This window comes from Citrus sinensis, chromosome 8, assembly GCF_022201045.2.
Source record: "Citrus sinensis cultivar Valencia sweet orange chromosome 8, DVS_A1.0, whole genome shotgun sequence".
NCBI classification, from domain to species: Eukaryota; Viridiplantae; Streptophyta; class Magnoliopsida; order Sapindales; family Rutaceae; genus Citrus; species Citrus sinensis.
Window position 1 is genome coordinate 21,174,772 of NC_068563.1, and position 17,998 is coordinate 21,192,769.

General features: G+C 32.3%; 1 non-coding gene and 1 pseudogene across 1 annotated transcript; one reads left to right on the plus strand and one right to left on the minus strand.

Moving 5' to 3' along the window:
• Positions 1-12,179: 12,179 nt before the first annotated feature.
• On the minus strand, positions 12,180-12,288 carry LOC127899493 (small nucleolar RNA R71). Its single transcript, XR_008051370.1, has one exon. It is a non-coding gene; the product is annotated as a small nucleolar RNA R71 (small nucleolar RNA).
• A 1,841-nt stretch (positions 12,289-14,129) lies between these two features.
• On the plus strand, positions 14,130-16,411 carry LOC127899395 (uncharacterized; annotated as a pseudogene).
• The last annotated feature ends 1,587 nt before the right edge of the window (positions 16,412-17,998 follow it).

Consider the following 17,998-nt stretch of genomic DNA (forward strand, 5'->3'; position numbering starts at 1 on the left):
TAACCTTTTGTGATACTACTGATTTGCATATATCCTTAGATGTGAAATACTATCAGTTATCAGCATGCACGTAACAATTTTTGGCCAAACATTTGCTTGATTTCTTCTCTTTGTAAATATTTTTATAAGTCTACACCTAATCTCCTTAACTATTAATAGCATTGGCCTATCTCTATAGGCAAGATCCAATTGTTGAAGCACTTGAATGTATTATTATCAGTTCTCTCTACTTTACAGTTTTTGTCATATACATGCATAGACCAAATGTATCCTTGTAATTCTATTTCTAGCCAATTACAAGCTTCTATCGTTTCTTCTTTAATCAATGCCATTGCCTTATCAAAATTGTGCTTGTTACTGCTCTTAGCTGCTATCCAAAAATGATTCGGAAACTTGGCACCAGCATGGTCTTTGGCATATTTAGCATACCCATGCCTACAACATGCCCTATGATAGGCAGAAGGCCATGTCTTTGGTATTGCATTCAACAACCCTTTTTGCCTATTACTAATGAATGTGACATGTCTTCTATCATCTAAATAAATGTGCAAATGTTCAAGAAACCAAATCCATGTTTTAGTATTTTCAATTTCACACACACATAGCCAATGAGACAATCCTTTTGTTAGCATCTACAGCAATAGCAGCCAATAGTACTACACTATATTTCCCCTTCAAGTGGAATCCATCAATTCTAATAAAGGGTCTGCAATTATTGAGGAAATTATTTTTTTTATGCAGGAAATGCAATAAAGAATCTCTGAAATAAACATTTCTCGCAATAACTCACTGCATCGCATAACACCTTGTAAATAGCTCCTAGATCAACCTAATGAATGGCAACATACTAAAATAGCTTCTCATAGCCCTCAGAATGATCACTATACACCAAAATCCCTACTTTTTCTCTAGCACTATACATTGTTAGCTTCTCAATCTTCAATCTATACATTATGATCAATAGTAACATTTCCTTTTATCATTTCAGCAATCAATATAGAAGTCACCTTCACAGATTTCTTAGTAAGCTTGCACTCATTCTTTTTGTGGTATCCTAGCAACTAAAAACCATTTCTATCATTCAGTCTTGTACCATTAACAAATCATGGACAACAAGGCTCTTTATAAGTTGTATAATATCTCCTCAATTCACTGCATTTAATATTAATATTAAACCCTTTCCTAACCATCACCTACTTTGAGTCTATGTACCCCATCAACATCTAATTTATCTCATGCTTCTCTAAATAGTTTCTAAACTGCACATTGCCTAAATTTATGTCTTTATCTGATGAATTAACAACCATTTGAACACTAATTAGTATCATAATCTAGTAAAAAATCAGTATTACTATCACTATCACATTGGTTTCCCTCACTGCCATCACTGTCAACACTGTCCTCTACAGGCACAATATCATCAACATACACAGTAGGTGGTGGATACAAATCAGGCTATTCGCCATCATTATCATCACTGCCAATCCATGTGTCTGTCCACTCTAATAAAAAATCATCTTCAACAGGCATAATAGGTACTTCACCATTATCCTCATCATCATCACTGTCTAATCTCTTGCCTGACCAATTTGATAACAAGTCATTTTCATCTTCAACTTGATGTCTAACCTTTAGAGTACTTTGATGCACTGCTCTATTAAACTGATCATTCAATGTAGTTATAACTTCTGAAGGTAGATGTATTCCTAAATTAAACATCAACAATTGCAGTAATAGAGCATCTGCATATTGAGGGTATAACACTAGCGCCATTTCAGCTTCAAATGTAGTTAAACCCATTGAGTTATGTATCACAAATAAGCATTTTAACCCAAAATCAGGATCCAACACAACCTTGACTTTCTTATCTGGATTCATAACAGTTAACAAGATTTTTCCAACTTCGTTCAAGTCATGTACTTCTGTTATCTTCAATGCTTCATCCCTTATTCTATCAACAGAACAAATTTAAGGGTAACTCAAACCTACATACTGTTTTTTCTCCTTTGATTAACTCTATTAGAGACGTGTGCTGTCATAATAAATACAACAAAGCAAAAACTAATTAAATCCAAACTCAAGCTTTTTCAAAAACAAAATAGGAAATAAACACAAAATGACAGCAAAAAGAACTTCAATGAACATACAAAACGTTCCTAACCAGTTCATTAGTTTCTATAATCTAGGGTTTGTAACATTAATTAAATTAACACAAATTCAAATAATTTCTTATAAGTTCTTACATTTATTGATTAAGTAATAGATATATTGTGTGAAACTAGTATGACATATGAATATACCCAACAAACTGATCTTTCACTTGCTGTCTTTAAGTGTTATTAGCTAACGCTGTGATTCAAACTCTAATTCAAGCTCCAAGAATGTCAGCAACACTTGTTTAATGGTTAACTATTAACCGTATTTGAGAAAAGAGGAATAGAAATAGGTGGGAGTGTCTGATATGCATGCAAGCTTTCTCTCGATGAAGAAACATATTGGTGAATGGCTGTAATAAAGTTTTTTTATGCGCCCAAGTGAAACGTCGTCGTTCAATCCTTTTTTTCTGAAATGACATCATTTTACATAAATGAAACAACATTGTTTTGCAAAGATGAAACGACACGTCATCTAATGAAATGATGTTGTCGTTTGGTAAATGGCTGACATGTCATTTTTTCCTACAACTTCTTCTATCTTAAAAGACCATATTACTCTTATGACGTCAGCACTTGTAAATGGGAGTTGACGGAATGGTGGTTGGGTTATATATTTTGTCATCTAAGGGCAGATGACTGATACACCCTCAAATGTTTTTAGTATTTTTTATAGCAGAGCAAACAAAGGGTGTACGTATGATAATTTCCCTAGTTTTTTATCTTGTTTTCATATAATTTTAGTGTTATATGAATAATTATCTTGGCCCTGATTGAACTAAATAAACAACCAAACTTATACTTCGATGTCTTTAGTAGAGGATTTAAAGGGATTATGTGAATTATTATCGCTAATATTCTTAATCTCTTGAAGAAAGTTTTAACATGAGAATTTTTTGCTTAACACTTTCTTTGAATGAGCAAATATTTCAATTGTCTGTATCCAAAAGTTGCATGCAACCTAGTTATTCGAAAAGTACTTTGAATTCTTTGCTTTCCTATTGCCCACTTTCTGTAAGAAGCCCAAGCATACCTGCAAAATGAGGGAGTAACCGGGGATAATTATCTTATTTTGCTAAATAGTTTGTACAAGTATTTTCTTATCTTGAGGAAGTGTCACAGTTTCCAATAAGTGCCTCGGGCCTGTTTGTCACTAGTTCTAGAAAATATGTTGGTGGTATGTACTTATGGGGAATGACAAATGTAGAGAATTACAATAATAGTGGCGGAATTTTATTGTGTAAAGTATTGTGTTTACAACTCTGTATATAGGAAGAAAATAATAGTAATAGGTAAATTGCAAAAAATAATGTGTACTTCAAGGCATATTACAAATATCACTTTTCTTAAGACATTATTTGCCCCCGTCAGTTGAGTGATACACATGGATTAAGCAAATGCGCCTCCAGGATACAATGAAGCACATGTTTGTTTGCTTGCGTTGTGTATCGACGAAAGCAAACTAGAATACTCTTGAATATTGCAAGCCTGCGAAGAAACAATATTTTGTTCCTGTAGAAAATAGTATATTGGATTTTTTAATGCACAAAAATAAGAGTTTTATGTTGAAATTCGTTCTAGAAAAGAGGGTCAAGAAAAGAGTGGTGTAGGATCATTATTTTCATGTCTAAATGGCTTAAACATGACCTCTATTTATAAAAATATTTGTGCATTTTCATTTGGATTGTCATCTTTCATGATACCCCTCCATTCATGGCCATTGGATCGAGATTTAATTTTAATCAATGGTCCAAATTGAACCATCACCATTTCAAATGAAATGTCACCATGAAATGATGCATCTCCAAGTAAACTGTCACCATGAAAAGTTATATCCCTAAGTGAGAAGATACTTTTCTATAAGGCACAATTAATTAAACATATATTTACAATAAGACACCATTTATTTTTAAAAAATTTCCAACAATACCCCACCATTTTCAAAATAAATGAAGTTTGAAAAATTATCTTACACATGCTTGGAAAACTTATATATGGATGAAGGAATGTGTCTTTTGGACTTGAACCTTCACTTAGCGACAACACATCAAAGTTAATCAAGCTGGCATGGTAGATAAGCTTTGAACCAGTGACCTTATTCGACTAACCAAACATATCTCACACATAAGTTTTCAAATTCTCAAGTATTCGTTAACCGACACGTGAATTGGCCCTGTCTCTATATCTTATTTTCATAAGCGCTTTAGTAACCAGTCTAGTTACATAGGAAGCGGTACCACCTCCTGCACTCACATAGGTAGACTTATTTAGAATATCCCTATAACTAAAACATTTATAAATCTATTAAAAGCTAAGTAGCTTAACATTTCTCATATGTTTCAGGTATCAAGATGACCTTTGGGATGCATCTTCAAATATTTTTGTGCTTATTATCACAACATATGTACTTTTGCTCATTGAACCGAAGATCTTGATATTTCAAGTGTTGGGTTAAGTTTCCATCATTAGTGATAAGATGATGCTGGCTTTAGTCTCATCCCCTTAGAAGTTTTTAATATAATATCCCTTGCAAGACCTTTAGTTAAGGGGTCTGCCAAATTTTGGCATAATTTCACCAAGTCAATTGTGATTACTCCATTTGTAAACAATTGTCTCACATAACTATGCCTTAGACCAAAATGCCTAAACTTTCCATTATAAATTCGACTGTATGCCCTTGACAAAGTTGCTTTACTATCACAATGAATGGACACATGAGGCATTAATTTGAGGCAAATAAGAATTTCTATAAGTAAATTCCTTAACCATTCAGCTTCCTTGCAACATGAAACCAAAGCTATAAATTCTGCAGCCATGGTGGAGGCTACTATACACGTTTGCTTCTTTGAGCCCCATGAAATAGCTCCTCCACCAAGATTAAAAATCCACTTGTGGATGTATGATCATCTTGATCAATAATCCAAATAGCATCTGAAGATCCTTCCAAAACTGAAGGATATCTAGTGTAATATATACCATAATCCATTGTATTTTTAAATATTTTAGAATTTCGTACACTACTTACCAGTGTGCTTGGCTTGGATTACTAGTATATCTACTCAGATTTCCAATAGCAAAAGCAATGTCAGGCCTAGTACAAGTTATCATATACATAAGACACCCAATAACACGTGCATATTCTAATTGGGATACTGCTCTGCTAGCGTTAGAGTACAATTTTATTTTTGAATCAAAAGATGTTGACATACGATTACAATCATAATAATTGAATTTCTTTAAAATTTTCTCAATTTAATGTGCTTGGGTCAATATTATGCCATTCTCATTTTTGATAATTTTAATCCCCAAAATAACATTAGCAAGCCCTATGTCTTTCTTATCAAAATTAGATGACAATAATGATTTAGTGAGTTTAATGCTCTCACTATCAATATAAAAAATTAACATGCCATCTAAATATAAACAAATAATCACACATTTATTTCTATTGAATGTGCTCTATACACATTTATCATATTCATGAATATTAAATCCATTTGAAACAATCACTTTGTCAAACTTTTTATAGCACTACTTTGGAGCTTGTTTGAGACCATATAAAGACTTGATTAGTTTACAAACTTTATGTTCTTATCCTAGCATAACAAACCCTTCTGGTTTTTTCATGTAAATTTTCTCATCTAATTCTCCTTTTAAGAAAAGTTGTTTTTACATTCATTTAATGGAATTCAAAATGGTAAATTGAAGCCAAAGTAATCAAGACTCTAATAGTAGCAATTCTCGCAACATGTGCATAAGTATCGAAATAATCAAGACCTTCTTTTGTGTAAAGCCTTTAGCTACTAATTTTGCATTAAATCTTTCAATTGTTCCATCAACTTTCTTCTTCTTTTTTAAAATTCATTTACAACCTATAGGATTAGAGCCATGTGGTAAATCAACTAATTTTCAAGTCTTATTACTCATAATAGAGTCCATTTCATCATTAATAGCCTCTTTCCAAAAGGCAACATCTTGAGACTTCATTACCACTTCATAGATGAGTGGATTAGACTCCATAGTAGGTGTGATCATGATCTGTTTAGATTGTGAGTCTCTTATCCCTTAAACTAAATAGACTATAAAATCTTGTCCAAAGCATTTTATAGTCTTTATTCTTTTACTTCTTCTCAATTGATTTTGCTCATTATTAACAGTTCGTTTAATATTAATAGCTCCAACATGTTTAATTGAAAACATATAAGGTTTGTTATCATCAAATTCAATATTATAGGATTATTTATTTCAACAATCTCTCCTTTTTTTTATGATGACAAACTTTGCATGTAAGAAGAGATAAGAAATATGTTAGCTCCCCCTAAATATAAGCTCCCTTTAAATGTAAGCTCCCCTTGTTTTCAAAATTTTAAAAAATAATAATAATTTAAAATATACACACAAACACAATATGCAAACTTTTCGCTCTTCATCATCAAAAACGAAAGTAAATGGTGACCATAAAATAAAGACTTATCATTCCCTTGCAAGTGAAAATTTCGGCAGAACCTCCCCCTAACATCAAACATCTCCTAAAAAATCATTAGCAATAATTATACCTAAGAAATCAAAACACCTACAACCAAGCCAAGATCATAGTAAAATCAATTCCAAAATAACCATAATAATCCACACATACATCACAAGCATTCAAAAATTATCCATCACACATAAAACATATAATGTGAGAATTTTGTGGAAAATCAAAACACAAAAACAAATAAGAAACTACTGCTGAGGAGGAGATGAAGATAAGGAGGGTGGAATCTCAAGAGTTGTGAAGATACGCAGTTAACCATCCAGAATGTGCTGCTGCTGATCAAGAATCTGCTACTACTGAAGCTGAAATGTAACAAACCGGGCTTGAAGTTGCTGATGCTGCTCGGAAAGACTTTGAACATCTCCAACTAATTTCTGCATGAGGTCATACAAAGCTGGTGGATCCTTTGGAGCTGGGGGCTGTTCAATATCTATATCATGCTCCTCATAATCGGATTTTGTTGGAGGTTGTGATACAGATCCTTGATGTGGAGGTGGAGATCTAGCTCCTAGCCTAAAATCAGGTGGCTGATTGATAACTCTATGAAATGAGAGTTATCATGACACTTTTAGACTTAAATCAAGATTACTTTGAGAGTAAATGACATGTTTTTATTGCATTTTAGTTTTATTTTACATGAATAAATATTTTGGTTTATTTTTAATAAATTGCGTTGTTTTAAAACAATTTTGTGTGCTTAGATTGTGTGCATAATTGTAAGTAATTGGAAGCTCAAATTTCAAGGAATAAATGTTGCTGCAATAGGCTTACAAAAGATGAAAAAGAACTTGGCTATAGAATAATTGAAACAAATCTGAAACAATGCAGTTACTGTAGCATCGTTGCTGCAACCTTCGTTGCAGCAATCCTGGAACAGTGACAGAGAAAATTTTACAGAATATTACGATCGACAGTTTTTTAATCTAGAAGATACACGACCTAGGCTTTCGTTTACCCTAATTTTCAACTATAAAAGGAGCACACATTATAAGGAAAAGGGGGAGACGTCATCCAAAGAAAAAACCACAAAGAAACACAAGAAAAACAAAATTTAAGAGAGTGATTGAGGGCAACACAAGAGGAGAATTTACAGAAATCAATTGAAAACTCAGTCCTTCTTATTCTTCTCTTGTTTTCTTGTTTTCTTGTTTACTTTTTAGTCTTGAGGATGTGTTTGATGGCTGAAACTTTGTTCTTTATTTTTCTTTTGCAAACCATGAATTAAATTTATTTGTGGTTGAGTGATAAACAATCTTGATGGCTTATTGACTGAATATATGTGTTGCTGCATGTTTGCTATAGCATTTTATTTTGATAGTATTATTTCTATTCATTATTTCGGTTGATCACCCATTTAATGATACTAGCTAAGAAAGAGCCACAAAAGGGCCTATCTTAATAGAACATATTAGAGCAATACTTAGTTTTAGATTGGGTTTCCTAGATTGAGTTCAACTTGAGTCCAAAAGGGTCATGCTTAATCTAAAATTAGTGATGAACTAGATATAGGGATTCACCTTGTAGGATAAATAGAACCTAAACGTGTGATACTATATCTTATGTTGGCATAACAACTTATCACTGTTACGTTGCATATAGATATAAGATATCCAACATTCGACAGCTGAGGACACATAAGGATTCTGCCCAATGCTGTAGCAGATGTTGTAAGTACCGAGCCAAACATTAGGAAAATAGTTAAAATCATTAAAAAAGTTTATTCACTCAACTACTCTATATTCCCATTGGTTTTATCTTTGAGTTTGACGTGATAATTTACTTTGTTGCATTTTATTAATTATGTTTTTATTTTAATTAGTATATTAGTTTCATTAATTATTTTATTTTAATTTAAAACAAAATCTGCACTGTTAAGATTGCTATAGCAAGTCTGATAACATCAATTCTTGCAGAGACGATCTTGAATACTCATCATTATATTACTTGTTGTGCACGCTTGTACATTGACACCAATAGCATTTGAATTTATATCCAATACTAATCAAGAGGATAAATATCGTTAAGCATGCAATCATTTTCCAGAGCTACAAAGGTGCCTTGGTTTTTAGACGTCTGTGTCTTAATCTACTCCCTATTCTTCCAATAAAATCCTATACCCATTATAGCTTCATCACCGATCCTCTTGGTCTCCACATAAATCGAATTTCGAAGGGGTACTCAGAAATGTCGTAGTATCTTAGAAATAATATTACCATATGGAAGCAACCAATTATTAACTCCAGGAGTGCTAACATATGCCTCAAAATAACATAACCTAAGTTAATAAGTCGCCTCTCAAGAAGACTATCTAGTAGCCCGACATCCAACCTTATCACTTCATCTGAATGTCCCTTCTTAGGACTGAAAATATGATGTAGAATAGTGTGAAGAATCCTAACTTGCAAAGGTAACAGTTGTAACCGAAATCAGAGAGCACAAATATCATTTATAAGGTCTCGATGCTTATAGATATTTCTAACACCACGATGATGAACAAAATCGGCAAATGAGAAGACTTTTTTAGATGTACAAATTTGGTGGCCATAATTCGGAGTTCTTAGAATGTTGTTCAGATCCTCAACATTGAATTTTATGGGGACACCTCCTACATAGGTGATTTCCTATTTAGTCTATTTGCAGAAATTTCCATATTTGAGTAAAAGACACGAACTAGATTAGGATAAATTCATTCGTCAATATCTAATGCTGACTCCCAAGGTGATTAGTATTAAACATTGTTTAATTATCAAGCGATAATATGTTATTTTATGCTTATGTTATAATTTATATTTGTGTTTATGTAATATATTATGAATTATTAATTATGTTTTAAATATATTTAATTTTGTGTATTTTTATGTGTTTATTAGGAAAAATATTAATTTCACCTACTTCGAGGCTCCAAACAGATAAACGGAGGTCAAATTTGGATTCCGGGGGTCCGAAAACCTTAAGATCAGTCAAGATCGGCTTAAAATTGGGCTTGTGTAAAAAAAATTGACTTTTTCTGTTGACCGAGCACTGATTGGATGATGAAATGAGCTTACAATAGATATGAGTGCATGGGATAGTTGGCAATCTTGACCAAATCTCAACCGTTCATGATTCAATGGCCATGATTTTGCCACGTGGCAATGATTGGTGAAGCAAGTTGGAGGATCCGAATCTTTGTATTCGGGTCGACCCGATCCACCCATTAACCCGCCAAATCTCAACCGTTCTTTGGGCAAATCGGACGAGTCAAATGATGCCATGTGTGATGTTGACTTTTGAAGTTTGACAGCCATTGGATCTTGATCTAAGGGTTGTGAGGAGCACATGCATGAAACCTATGATGAACCGCAAAGTACTGGATTATGAATTTATTTTTCTATAAATAGAGCCTCATTTTTATGTTTTAATCATCTCTCTACAACTCTCTTCTCCTCAAATTCTCTCCATCTCCTTGAAATCTTGATTTCCAGGTGTGTTTTTAATATTTTGTATAATTATTTTCATTAATAAAATTAGTTTTATTTCCAATTTTAGTTGTTTTTATTTCTTTTAATTATAAGTAATTCAATTTTACTAGTTCTTTTTATTTTAATTATGCTTAACTAAATAATATTAGTTAGGGGAAGGTGAAACTCTTAAGAAATAAATATGATTTAATCAAATTCTATTTTTTATTTTATAAATTAAATTATTTTCTATTTAATTTTATACATGTTTTATATTTTGAAAATTTGATTTATTGTAGACAAACAAATGAATTTGGCAAAATAAATTCTTAAGATCTTAATATAAGGCATGGTGAAATGGTATTTTGACTTATTGTAGACAAATTAAATTTTGGCACAATAAATACTTAATCCATCATAAATTTAAAGGGAAAATAATAATAATTTTTATAATTAATCTTTTGGGTAATAAATCTAAAACAAATTGGCAAAAAGAATTTATTAAGTTTTATTTATTTCTAAGAGTGGATCCCATAACCCTAACTAGTTCAATTCCATAGTTTCATTTAAATTAAGTTGTTTATATTCAAGTTTTAATTTTAATTTTTAGATAAAATAAAATAAACTAATTAAATCTTTTCTCTGTGGATCGACCTCGAACTCACCGAGTTATAATACAACAAGACACTCATATACTTGGGAGTTAAAATTTACTTTTAAGTTGTGTCAAGTTTTTGGCGCCGTTGCCGGGGAAAAGTTTTTTTTTTTTGGTTTGTTTTTCTGTATTTTATTTTTCTCTTATATGTAAAATTTCGTTTGCCCCCTTTTCCTTTTCTTAAATTCTCTTTTGTCCCCATATCTTTCATAATTCTTGTTTCACCCCAACAATTTCCGTTTCTAGCCCAATCTTCTGGTAATTATGTTCGGACCCCGACATCTTTCAACTGTTTCACTTTCATCCCAAATTGCTAATTCTAAACTTCTAAAAATTACAGTTTCACCATAAAATTAAAAATAATTTGCAATAAAATCCCTAGACGAAATTCCTCAAAATAATCAAGACTTGAATATACTTTGGACATATTTTGGACTTATGTTGGACATAACTAACTTTAACTACTAACTCTAATTACTAACTCTTAACTTACTAACTGTTAACTCCTAACTTTTATTTAATTTCAGTTATTTAATTTTCTGCATTTATTTAATTTCGTATTTATTTATTTTTGCTTTATTGGTGGGTTTAACCACCAAACTAACTACTAACTCTTAACTTTTATTTTCAGTTATTTAATTTTTAGAATTTATTTAATTTTGTATTTTTTTTATTGGTGGGTTCAACCACCATTTTTTTCTTTTTCTTTTTTTTCTTTTGCAGTTATTTTTTTACTTAATTTATTGTTAATTGGTGGGTTCAACCACCAAAATTGATTTAATTTTCTTTTGTACACTTATATTATTTGCTTTTTTATTTTTTTATTTTATTTTGTTATCAATTTGTGTAAATATTATCTTTATAACATAACCATTGCATGAGACGTTGGTCTCGATCTTCAAGTGGCAGGTTAATTTGTAGATCTCAATCTCCACCACCAATCATGGATGAGAATCAAGGCGAAAACGTTTTGGGCGAACTTAACCCTCAAATTGACCAGGGAGACAACCAATCTCAACATGGGCATGATCAGAATCAACCAAGAACTCTGAGAGACTACATGAATCCAACCAGAACCGGAGCACCGTCGTGTATAGTATTTCCTCCATAAGCATCTAGATTCAACTTTAAACAAGGTATTATCCAACTTTTACCAACATTTCATGGTTTAGAATCTGAGAATCCGTACTTGCATCTAAGAGATTTTGAGGAAGTTTGTAATACATACACAGACCAAAATTGTAGCATGAACATAATTAGATTAAAGCTTTTTCCTTTTTCATTAAAAGATAAAGCTAAAACTTGGCTACAAAACCTTAGATCTGGATCAGTAAGAACTTGGAATAACATGCAAGAACAGTTTTTGAAAAAATTATTTCCACCTCATAGAACAAATTCTTTTAAAAGGCAAATCACTTCTTTCACTCAAAAAAATGGAGAAACATTATACCAATGTTGGGATAGGTTTAAAGAGTTGCTTAACATATGCCCACATCATGGTTTTGAAACTTGGCGATTGGTCACTTACTTCTATGAGGGCTTAATACCCCAAAGTAGACAGGTTGTTGAAATGATGTGTAATGGTGAATTTAGGGATAAAAATCCTGAAGATGCACTAGATTACCTTGACCAATTAGCTGAAAATGCACAACATTGGGATACTGTTGGAACTTTTGAATTGACAAATAAGCAACAATCATCTCCATCTAGTGGAGGAATCCATAACCTTAGGGAAGATCATGATTTACAAGTAAAATTTGCATCCCTAGTTAGGAAAGTTGAAGCTTTGGAGCATAAAGAGAGTGATCAAGTAAAATCTATTCAAGAAATTGCATGTAACATATGTAATTCGAATGATCATTTCACTCAAGAGTGTCCCACTTTGCCTGCACTTAAAGAATGTCTAAATGATCAAGCTAATGTCATTAACACTTTCAATAAACCAAACCCATATTCACAGACTTATAATCCTGGTTGGAGAAATCATCTGAATTTCTGTTGGAGGAATAATAATAATGCACAATCTTCACAAGCACCACCTCCACAAAATTTTCAAAATCCTCAACCTTATGCACCATATGTTCCACCACCCTGGAAAAATCTAGAAGACACAATGCATTCATTCATCAGAAAGCAAGATGCTATTAACAATCAAAATGCACAAACTTTTTCTGATTTGAAAGATACTCTTGCTAAAATTGCTTCTGCACTCACCATTCAAGAAAAAGGAAAATTTCCAGCCCAACCACAACCAAATCCTAAAATTCAACAAAATCCACCCACAGACCAAGTCAAGTCAGTTATAACTCTTCGTAGTGGTAAGGTTGTTGATAGACCTATGCCTGAACCTTATGAAAATGATGAAAATTCAAAGGGTAAGGAAGAACTGAATGAACTTACACCTAGTGAAGAAATAACTAGTGTTCCACCTGAACCACCATTTCCGCATGCATTGAATAAACCAAAGAAATCAAACCACTCTTCTGAAATTTATGAAATCTTTAAGCAAGTGAAAGTTAACATTCCTCTATTAGATGCAATCAAGCAGATTCCTTCATATGCCAAATTTTTAAAAGACTTGTGCACTGTTAAGAGGAAACTGAAGGTAAGAAAGAGTGCTTTCATGGCCGAACAGGTAAGTACAATTCTGTCTACTAATAATAAGTTGAAATATAAAGATCCTGGTTGTCCTACCATTTCTTGTATTATTGGTAACCACATAATTGAGCATGCTTTACTAGATCTTGGTGCTAGTGTTAATTTGCTTCCATATTCAATTTATCTTCAACTTAATCTTGGTGAGTTAAAATCAACTTCAACTACACTTTTGCTTGCCGATAGATCAGTTAAAGTACCAAAAAGAATAGTGGACGATGTTTTAGTACAAGTTGATAAATTTATTTATCCTGTGGATTTTATTGTCTTGGAAACTGAACCTATTGTGAATAATTACAAACCAATTCCTGTAATTTTAGGTCGACCAATTTTAGCAACTGTTAATGCTTTGATTAATTGTTTAATCAATTGGGAATATGACTTTGGAATTGAATGTTTTCAACATGTGCAGGCAACCTAATGATGAAAATGAGAATGAAGATGATACTGATGAACAAAAGGAATTGTTTGAATCTTGTATCAAGGAAAATATTCAAAAAGGGGATTTTTCTGAACTTTCTAATGTTTGTTTAGTTAATTCAATTGAGTCAAATAAGCAATTTGAACTTGATATTTCTAATATAAATTTGTTGCTTGATTCTGTGCAGACTTAACAAAATTATTATGACGAGCCAAAATTTGAGGAGCTTGGAAGTATTGAAAAGACAGAACAACAAAAAGCGCCTAAAATGGAATTGAAACCTTTGTCTGAAGGATTGAAATATGCTTTTCTTGGAGAAGAACAAACTTATCCTGTTGTGATTTCTTCTACTTTAACAAGCAACCAAGAAGGTAAGTTACTTACTGGTCTTAAAAAGCATAAAAATGCAATAGGATGGACTTTAAATGACATTAAAGGCATTAATCCCTTAATCTGCACACATAGAATTAATTTGGAAGAAAATGCTAAAATATGCCAACAACCTCAAAGAAGATTAAACCCACACATGAAAGAGGTAGTCAAAACAGAAGTCCTTAAATTACTTGATATGGGAATTATCTACCCTATTTCTGATAGTAAGTGGGTAAGTCCTACACAAGTAGTGCCTAAAAAATCTGGAATCACTGTTGTTAAAAATGAAAAAGGTGAATTAATTCCAACACGATTACATCTAGTTGGCGCATGTGCATTGATTATAGAAAATTAAATGAAGCCACTAGAAAAGATCATTTTCCATTACCATTCCTTGACCAAATCTTAGAAAGAGTAGCAGGACATCCCTACTACTATTTTTTAGATGGATATTCAGGTTATTATCAAATTCCTATAGCACTTGAGGACCAAGAAAAGACCACATTCACATGTCCTTTTGGAACATTTGCATTTAAAAGAATGCCATTCGGGCTTTGTAATGCTCCTGCAACATTTCAAAGATGTATGTCAAGCATTTTTTGTGATATGGTTGAACATTGTTTAGAGGTCTTTATGGATGATTTGACTGTGTTTGGGAATTCTTTTGATGATTGCCTTGATAATTTGGAGAAAGTTTTAAAAAGATGTATTGAAAAAGAACTCGTGTTGAATTGGAAAAAATGTCACTACATGGTTGCTTCTGAAATTGTTTTGGGTCATGTTGTTTCTATTAAAGGAATTGAAGTTGACAAAGCAAAAATCGAAGTCATATCTAAATTGCCACAACCAAAAACAGTTAGAGATGTGCGATCCTTTTTAGGACATGCAGGATTTTATAGGAGGTTTATAAAAAACTTTAATGCCATATCTAAACCACTTTGTAACCTCTTATTAAAAGATTCACCGTTTGAATGGAATGATGATTGCCAAAAATCTTTTGAAAAAATAATTTGTCTTTTAACATCTGCACCTATTATGCAATCTCCTTATTGGTCTTTGCCATTTGAATTAATGTGTGATATAAGTGATTTTGCTGTTGGTGCTGTTTTAGGACAAAGAAGAGATGGTAAGCCTATTGTGATTTATTATGCGAGTAAGACTTTGGATAGTGCTCAAATGAATTATTCTACAACTGAAAAAGAATTACTTGCTGTGGTATTTGCATTAAACAAATTCCGTTCATATTTGCTTGGCTCTAAATCTGTTGTGTTTACTGACCATGCTGCTGTGAGATATTTGATGAGTAAACAGGATGCCAAACCGAGACTAATTCGTTGGATTTTGTTACTACAAGAATTTGACCTTACCATCAAAGATAAAATGGGTGCTGAAAATGTTGTTGTTGATCATCTATGAAGACTCACATCCGAATTCTGCAATGATATAAAACCCATAAATGATTCTTTCCCTGATGAATTTTTATTTTCTGTTACTTCAATGCCATGGTATGCTAATATTGTTAATTTTCTTGTTACAGGTAAAATACATTTGCAGTGGAATGCTCAAGAGAAGAAGAAATTTTTTGTTGAAGTAAAGAAATTTTATTGGGATGACCCTTATTTGTTCAAATATTGCCCAGATCAAATTTTTCGGCGATGTATTCCTGATAATGAGGTAAGTAGTGTCATTAATTTTTGTCATTCTGAAGCATGTGGTGGTCATTTTTCTTCAAGAAAAACTACTGCTAAAATTTTACAGTGTGGATTTTATTGGCCTACCATGTTTAAAGACACATATGAATTCTGTAAAAGTTGTGAAAAATGTCAAAAATTGGGATCAATTACAGAAAGAAACATGATGCCCTTAAATCCCATACTTGAAATTGAAATATTTAACTATTGGGGAATTGATTTCATGGGTCCATTTCCATCATCTTTTGGATTTGTGTATATATTAGTTGCAGTTGATTATGTCTCAAAATGGATTGAAGCAATTTCTTGTCGAAATAATGATAGTAAAACTGTGATTAAATTTTTAAGAGAAAACATTTTAAGTCGATTTGGAATCCCTCGAGCCATTATCAGTGATGGAGGTAAGCATTTTTGTAATAAGTCATTTGAGTCTTTAATGAAGAAATATAGAATTACACATAAAATTGCTACCCCTTATCATCCTCAAACAAATGATCAAGTTGAATTAGCAAATAGGGAGATAAAATAAATTTTGGAAAAAACGGTTAACCCAAACCGAAAAGATTGGTCTCTTAGACTTAATGATGCACTTTGGGCTTACCACACTGCATTTAAAACATCATTAGGAATGTCACCCTATCGGTTAATTTATGGTAAACCTTGTCATTTACATGTTGAACTTGAACATAAATCACTTTGGGCTATTAAAGCTTTTAATTTAAATTTGGATGATGCTGGTAATGTGCGAAAATTGCAATTGAATGAACTTGAGGAATTAAAGAACGATGCATATGAAAATTCAAGAATTATTAAGGCAAGAACAAAAGCATTTCATGATAAAAGAATTTTTCAAAAAATATTTGAGATTGGTCAAAAAGTGTTGCTTTATAATTCTCGTCTTTATTTATTTCCAGGAAAGTTAAAGTCAAAATGGAGTGGCCCATTTGTTGTAAAAAATATATATTCATATGGGGCCATAGAAATTGAGAATCCAAAGAACGGTGTCACATTTAAAGTTAATGGTCAAAGATTAAAACCATATCTGGAACATCACCCACGTGACAAGGACACTGAAATTAATTTGGGTGACCCACCAGTTCTTGATTAAGTCTTTAATGATTTATTTTATTTTTTTTGTTTTGTTTTACTATTATTTTACCGTTTCATTGTTTGATTTTTTTTTCTCTAGATTGATGCACTGTACATAGTTTTTTTTAACATTGTTTTTCTTGTGTAAGCGTGTTTGTTTGACAGTTGTACATTCTCTCATCAATTTTCATTTTACATCATGAGCACCTCAATGAGAAAATTCTTGTTCGCACATCTTAAAAGATTTCTGCGTATAAAATTTCACTTAATAGGCCTGATACAAAGCTGTAAATCACATCCACTTTGGGATCTACAACCACCAGAATTCGTGTCCTATGTTGAGGATCTAGAAGGACAACTCAGAACAGTAGAGAGTGGCATATATGAATTTCAAATGGAGCTTGAGGTTAACTCAATGAGAGGATGAATGTAAGTTCATTTTCCTTTTATATTGTGTCCTTCTTTTTGCTCACTTTCACGCTTGATTTGATTTTGCAGATTTGATTTTGGTGTGTTTTGATTTATTTTCCCGTATAAATGGCGGATAACGGTACTCCGTGACTTCTTAAGTCGGTATCTTCAGTTTCCCACAATAACTGAAACCCCAAAATCAAACATGGAAAAAATACAACATAAACTCCATAAGCATTTTCCCTCTCTCCCTCAGAATGCCCTCAGGAAATTTACAAAGCTCGTTGTGAACGACTGCGTTTGTTAATGATCAATGGCATTCCTTCTGACATTCGTTGGTTAATTGAAGCAAAGGTCCGATTAGCAGGTGAGTTTTCTAGTCCATTTGTTTCTTACATGCCTAGTTTTGGTAAAAGTACGTTTGCTAAGAAAAGGAGAGCTAACCAACTTGGCTCAAAATGTCATAACTGTGTAAGACTTGGTTGCAAACGACCGGATTGTAAATCTTTAGGAATGGTTTCTGATACTCGTGAAGATAAAATTAAATTTGTTAAAGATGGCATGAGTAAAGAAT